The 7,331-nt window shown below is 29.5% G+C and overlaps 1 long non-coding RNA gene across 1 annotated transcript; it reads right to left on the bottom strand.

Moving 5' to 3' along the window:
• Positions 1-310: 310 nt before the first annotated feature.
• Positions 311-6,222, bottom strand: LOC127100382 (uncharacterized). Its single transcript, XR_007794409.1, has 2 exons — positions 5,409-6,222; positions 311-2,727 (listed from the first exon to the last, which is right to left on the bottom strand). It is a non-coding gene; the product is annotated as an uncharacterized LOC127100382 (long non-coding RNA).
• Positions 6,223-7,331: the final 1,109 nt, after the last annotated feature.

The raw sequence follows: 7,331 nt of genomic DNA, 5'->3' as shown, positions 1-7,331 counted from the left end.
AGTGGTCGTGAACCACCATTCATTTGTTGTATCACATGTTGCGTAAACTGTAGAAACTGAGGTGGCCACTGAGTACCATTATCTTTAACTGTTGGTTATGATTCCTCATTACGAGTTCTGGGCCTTCCGAGACCTTTGTCTCTATCATCCATGCTCCTAAACTTCATACATATAGAATTAAGTTAATCAGGATCAATACTATAATATATGACATCAAGGATAATGATGAAAATTACACATGAGTTAGAAATTATTTTACTTATGATGTTTCACGGCTGGGTCGAGAATCGACCTTCTCTGATACCAATTGTAACACCTTCATATAATATACATCTAAAAAAATATATTACATATAATGTAATTTGGTACTGATACACATAAGTGCCTATCGGCAATATTATATATACATGTAGAAACGAATAATATACAATATGGCACATGGTATACAAAGGTGCCTAGACAAAAAATAATATCTATGTACAATATCCATATATGCACACAAGATACATGAGAAGATCATCATATCAAAAACCTTTGAAACATCATCATGCAAGCTTATCATTGCCCTACACTTGCAAAGAACCGCCTGAAAAGCAACAATAATAAAGAGGGGAGATAATAATCTCGGTGGGTTCCCTATCTTATGGGTCCACTCGACTCTAAAGGGCTAATATTTAAACCTCAACTTAAGCTTCTCGGTAAAACAATAAATGTGTACACTTATACAATAGAGAAGGACTTGAGCATCTAAGGGATATTCACATTGTATGAAAACATGTAATTTGAGTTCATATTACTCAATTTATTCAGAAATTTTCACAAAGTATATTTCCCTGACCGAACCTACGTCTAGAGAACGACTTATGTGACATATGTTTGTATAATTCTACTTTTGTATGGATGCAGGTTCCCCGTGGAACTCGAACCCACATCAAGAACCGTCACTCGTATGGGACTCGAACCCACTTAGAGTATATTTCCTTGTATGGGACTCGAACCCACCGAGAGGTCCACCTCTCCTCTATGGGACTCAACCCATAGTTGAGACTCAAACCCAGTGTGAGGCAGGAATCATTGGTGCACATATCCCAATTCTACTTTACATATGCATCTCAATTGGGATGTGCACGATCAAGGGTTATTTTTTAATACGTGATTAGGTTCCAACATTCAACGTGATTGCACTCATTAATCACTAGGTGATCATATTCACCAATTCTCATATCATCATAACATGTTCCATACAAGGCCTATTGACTCATAATTCAAGCGACTACTCGTCCACGGTACACACTGAGGTATCTTCGCGTCCAAGCATCACCACCTAAGTCATTTTCATAACCTATGTCTTTGTTATTAGCTTATTCACCTAGTTATTAACCTAGGTTCGCCTCACTTTTCATCATAGTTAATTCAACCATTATCCATTCAAGACAAACAACAATTTGTAATATAGTTCATAACATAAGCATAATAATTCATCACCACTCATCAAGGATTATTTAATATACATGCATGATTTCTTCATTAAAGGATATAGTATTGATTAGCTTTCCAATGCATTCGACCTTGTGTCAATCGAAGTTATGGTTCTCGCTTTATGGTGGAAAGGAAAACACAAATCACCTTTTAACATATCAGAATCCTTGCTCAGCGAGCTTAGGGAGAGCTCCAAGCAAGGCAAGTGTTGCGGCTGGAAAAATGACAGAGTTGTCACCATCCTTTATTCGTTCCTAAGGAACAGGTAAATAATGATAAAACCTATGACTAAGGTGAGATATTAGGTTCGGGGGTCAGTTAAATAAGAGGAAGGTGTTAGGCATCCCTTAAGGTGAGATGTTGTAAACTCTATGCCTACGTACCTTCGCATTAGGCGAAGGATCAGAGTACCGTAGTTCTTCTTTAAAATGTTGGTTGATTGATTGTTTTTATCCCTTAAAAGTTCTCACGCATCGGGGGCGGAGAAGTGTTTCTTTTAAATGCCTTAATACACTAGGATAAAGGTCTTACGATTTGACGTGAGTTTGAATTGATTTTATCCATTTATCCCTTGCAAAAAATATTGTTTTAATTTATTTAAGAAAATAAATTAGGAGTCATAGTTATGTATTAGATATAACCCTTTATCCCGATTTAACCCTTGAAAACCTTAGAGTTTTATACCATGTTCTTGTCCCATTTGATTTGAAAATATAATTTAATTTAATTAAGAAAGATAAATTAAATAAGATGCAATAAGATGTATCCCATATCCCGATTTTATCCCTAATTTATATCCCTTAAAACCCTAGAAATTATCCCTGAAATTTATCCCATAAATCCTAGAACTTTTCCTAGAATGTTATCCCATAAATTAATCCTAATTCTCTAATTAAATAATATCCCATGATTAGACCTATTTTTTATTCCTTATTATTTAAAAGGAGATATCCTAATTTTTAAACTAATTAATTTCAAATTAACCCAATTATTTCCAATTATGCTAATTAATTACTAATTTAAATTATACTTAATTAAACATTTTGTATTTTTTTATAGACTAAAACATTTTCATATTTTTTTAAGAATTATGAATCAAACACCAATTAAAATGTAACTTTAACTGTGGAATCCAAGTGCACCTTCAGTAAGTAAAAAAAAACATATCATGCTCTTCAATTGATTTATACAGCATCTCATTTTCTCTTGTTCTCAAATTGGACCCCTCAACCAATCATCCATCGACACCTGGCCAAATACAAATATTAAATAATGCAAAATTAATAGAAACAAATATTTCCTCAAATATGCATGTGATGGAAAAAGGGGATTTTTTTTTAAAAATAATCATGTTTTTTAAAAAAAATACGAAAATAATCAACTTTTCAAAAAAAAATCCAAAATAACCATGTTTGGGGAGGATGCGCCGGGGGAGTTGGCGCACCCCCCAAAAAATAAGAGGAGGCGCCAGATGCATTGGGCAATATGAAGAGGCGCCAATGCTTGTGGCGCCTCTACATGGCCCTCCAAGAGAAAGGGCCAATACTGGCGCCTATGTGTCTCTTTTGAAAAGAAAATTTAATTTTCCAGACAACAAGAATCAAACACACAACCTTTGGATCAATAGTGAAACACGTTACCATTGCACCACAAACCCTTCATGTTAATTTGTTTCATCATATATTTAATATACCGTGTATAATTACTTAAAAGGAGATATCCTAATTTTTAAACTAATTAATTTCAAATTAACCCAATTATTCCCAATTATGCTAATTAATTACTAATTTAAATTATACTTAATTAAACATTTTGTATTTTTTTATAGACTAAAACATTTTCATATTTTTTTAAGAATTATGAATCAAACACCAATTAAAATGTAACTTTAACTGTGGAATCCAAGTGCACCTTCAGTAAGTAAAAAAAAAAACATATCATGCTCTTCAATTGATTTATACAGCATCTCATTTTCTCTTGTTCTCAAATTGGACCCCTCAACCAATCATCCATCGACACCGTGGGAGTTGGCGCCAGATGCATTGGGCCTTTAGTGAAACACGTTACCATTGCACCACAGACCCTTCATGTTAATTTGTTTCATCATATATTTAATATACCGTGTATAATTACAATAGATTAATAAATTAATTAAACTTAGTTGGACCACGTGCATGAAATTCTGAAAGAACACAAACAACAAGTAATTATTTTTATTAACTTCCAATATTCCAATACTATCTAATACAAATTGCTATTTCCATTTTAAATTATATGTTACTCCTATTTTGTAAAATATTTTGTTTTATATTTTAAGTTGTTTTGCAATATAAATTAAATATTAATAAGTTTTTCTTATCATACTATCTACTATTTATATTATTCTTTTATTTCATCATCTTTTCATATCATTAATAAATGACATATAATTTATTTATTTATAAAATTAATTATAATCTAAATTTGTGTGAAATATCATAAAGAAATTATTATTTAGGACAAAGAAAGTATCTCATTTAAGTTATACAAGATTTTTAAAAAATAATTGATAGTATTTATTTTATTATTAAAATAAATCTGATTTATTATAATGTTTTATTTTTAAAAAATATATTGTTCTTTTTTCATTTTATTAAATTTTATCTCTATTCTTTAATTTTTAAAAATATTATATATTAATATATTCAAATTAATATTCAATTATTTTGTGTTTGATTTTATAATGTATTTATATTTTATTAATTTTTTATATATTAAATATTTAAGTATTATTTTATATAACTTAGACATGTATTAATATATTATATTATTTATAAAAAGTAATATAATATTTAAAAATATATTATATTTAAAATGATATAATTTTTCAATTGTATTTATAATAAATATTATGAAGTTTTATTTGAATTTTTGTGTAAAAATTAATATAAAAAATAATATGTTTAAGGTTGAATAATTCAAAAAATTTAAAGAGGGATAATAATTTTTAAACGCATAATACAATGTAAACAACCCTATAAAATCCAAGATAGTTTGAATTGGTGTATTTAATATCGAATAATTTATTTTTGATGAATTTAATACCGAATAATCCATTTTTGGTGTATTTAATATCGAATAACCCGTTTTATCAGCTATACATACTCGGTCGAAAGGTGTTGGATAGTTTTATATTGATTATAAATAAATTATATAAATTTTGAAGAATATAATTCATATATTTAAGATATTAAAATTTAAAATAAAAATTTAGTGTCTTTCTCTTATGATCTAAGAACAATGGCTCATTAAATATATGATGAAACAAATTAACATGAAGGGTTTGTGGTGCAATGGTAACGTGTTTCACTATTGATCTAAATGTTGTGTATTTGATTCTTGTTGGTTGCAAAATTAAATTTTCTTTTCAAAAGAAACACATAGGTGCAAAATTAAATTTTCTTTTCAAAAGAAACACATAGGCACCAGTTGTATTGGCGCCTCCTCTTGGAGGGTCATGCAGGCGCCTTTTCATGAGGCCCAATGCATGTGCGTCACGCCTCCTCTTATTTTTTTGGGGTTCAGGCGCCTCTTCATGAGGCCCAATGCATGTGCGCCACGCCTCCTCTTATTTTTTTGGGGTGCCAACTCCCTCGGCGCATCCTCCCCCAAACATGGTTATTTTGAAAAAAAAATTGAAAAGTCGGTTATTTTCGTATTTTTTTTGAAAAAAATGGTTATTTTAAAAAAAAATATGGAAAAAGGGGGTCGTCCCTTTACATCCCTCTCTCCCAATTCATTAATCTTCCTCTGTGCTTATGAAACAGAGAAAAAAAAAGTCCACTCCAATTTATAATAAATTCATGCTCTCAAACAAATATCAAACCAGAACAATACACAATCAATCATAACAACAATTAGATTCAATAGAAAGGAAAAGTGAATCTTACAAAAATATGACGAATTCGAAAGAAACTGCGGTGACTGCGGGAGGAGAGCGACGGTTGAGGGGAGGTGTGGTCGTATTCGTCTTCAACGGCGATGTTGTTGAGGTTGAGTGTGATGTTCGTCGGAAGGTCGTTGACGACCGGATCTGGCATCGTCGGTAGAGCGACTGGAAGTTCGACGACACGCGTCGTGATTTGGAAGCAGCTTTTGGCAGTGTTGTGTTCGTGGGTGTATCGATCTCCTCTTCCTTCTATTTTTTTTTTTTTTTGAATCCAAGTGTTTACGAAATTGAATTATATTCTTTTGATTTATGTTTTGGAATTGTGAATGAATGTTAGTGAAGGTATGGAAAGTTTTATGAAGATGATGTTAACGTTGAACGAAAATTGGTTTCTAGAGGTAATTGATTTTCTTGAAAAGTTGTTTATTGGTGTTGAGATAATGGCATTTATAGAAGAATAACAAAACTAGGATTTGACTTTTGACTCAAAGATAGAAAAAAGGTTCTGTGTAGATTGCAGTATGTGAAGTTTTTACTTGTGTGAGAGGAATAGATATGTGTAGTGATATGTGTAAGAATTGGTGGAATTGTGTTATGCTTGTAGTGAGAGTATTGTGGTTTGAGAGGAGAATTTTGCTTCTGCAAAATACGGAAGAGTTATCTTCTTTAGACTGGTTTTTTTTTATTTGGTTTATATCGTGTACTTTAGTGTCCCCTATTCACTGATGTAGAGTTTTTTTTAATATAATGGGACAATCTTCCATGCTAATTTATTTCTTTGATTTCTCCCACTCTTAATATTAGAAATTATTTCAATGTTGAGATATGGAGTTTTGAATGCTCATGAATGGTTGTCTATACATGCTTTCGGAAAGATTTTGATTTATGAGTTGTAAAGAAATCCTAATAATAATATATAAACTTAATTATAATCTTTTCTAGAAACAATAACCTTATTAATAATTATAAGTCTAATGATAATCTAATAAACTATACTAGTTAAATTAAAAATAAATTTCAACTTATTAAATTTTATAAAAAAATAAAAATTCTAATCCTCTAATTAAAACAATTTCAAACTAGACTAAATTAATTTTAATTATAAATTCTATTTATGTTCTAAATTAGTTCTAAAATAAAAACTATTCTAAAAATAATGATTGTATTCTAAAATTAAAATCCAATAAACTATCCTAAATATAAAAGTAGTAAATATATTAAATAATAAAAATGTTAGGAAATGATTCATATTTGTAATGAAAATCAAAACATGATTAGTAATTAAAGTGGATTAAAGATGAAATCAAGAGTAAAAATAAAACTTTAATACGAGTGATTTCTAACTATAAATATTTATTTTTATTTTTATTTATTATTAGTTTTTGGGATATTTTTTACTATTTTTGGATTAGAAAAATTTGTTATTTAAAAAATATATTAATAAAAATGAAAGTTAATAATAAATATTTAAAAAAATGCAATTTTCCCTTTTAAATAATAAAAAAAAGCAAGGATAAAAAAAATAGAATACGAGATTATTTATATTAATGGAGATTTGTGATTTTTCCTTCTTTGATCTGTGTTTTAATTTTGAGCAGTGGCGGAACTGAGGGGGGCGTGGGAAGGTCACGGTCACCCCCCAACTTTTTATTTTTTTTAATTCATATATATTAAATTATTAAAACATCTTTATTTTAAATTTAAATTAACTTTTATTTTTTCTTTTTCGTTCAAAGTTAGGTTAAAATACAGATAAGGTAAAAAGCTCTTACCTTTCCTTTCTTTCTCATATGGGTTTGCTACCGGCACTGGAATCGGAACAGATTAAAGTGGTCAACATCTAACAGGTAAAAAACTTTATTCATTCTTCTTTTATAAAAAGTAACAAATTAAAGTGATTGATTGACTTGTGTTTTTGAGATTT

This window comes from Lathyrus oleraceus, chromosome 7 (genome assembly GCF_024323335.1).
Source record: "Lathyrus oleraceus cultivar Zhongwan6 chromosome 7, CAAS_Psat_ZW6_1.0, whole genome shotgun sequence".
In the NCBI taxonomy this organism is placed as follows: domain Eukaryota; kingdom Viridiplantae; phylum Streptophyta; class Magnoliopsida; order Fabales; family Fabaceae; genus Lathyrus; species Lathyrus oleraceus.
This window is presented reverse-complemented; position numbering and strand designations above follow the sequence as displayed.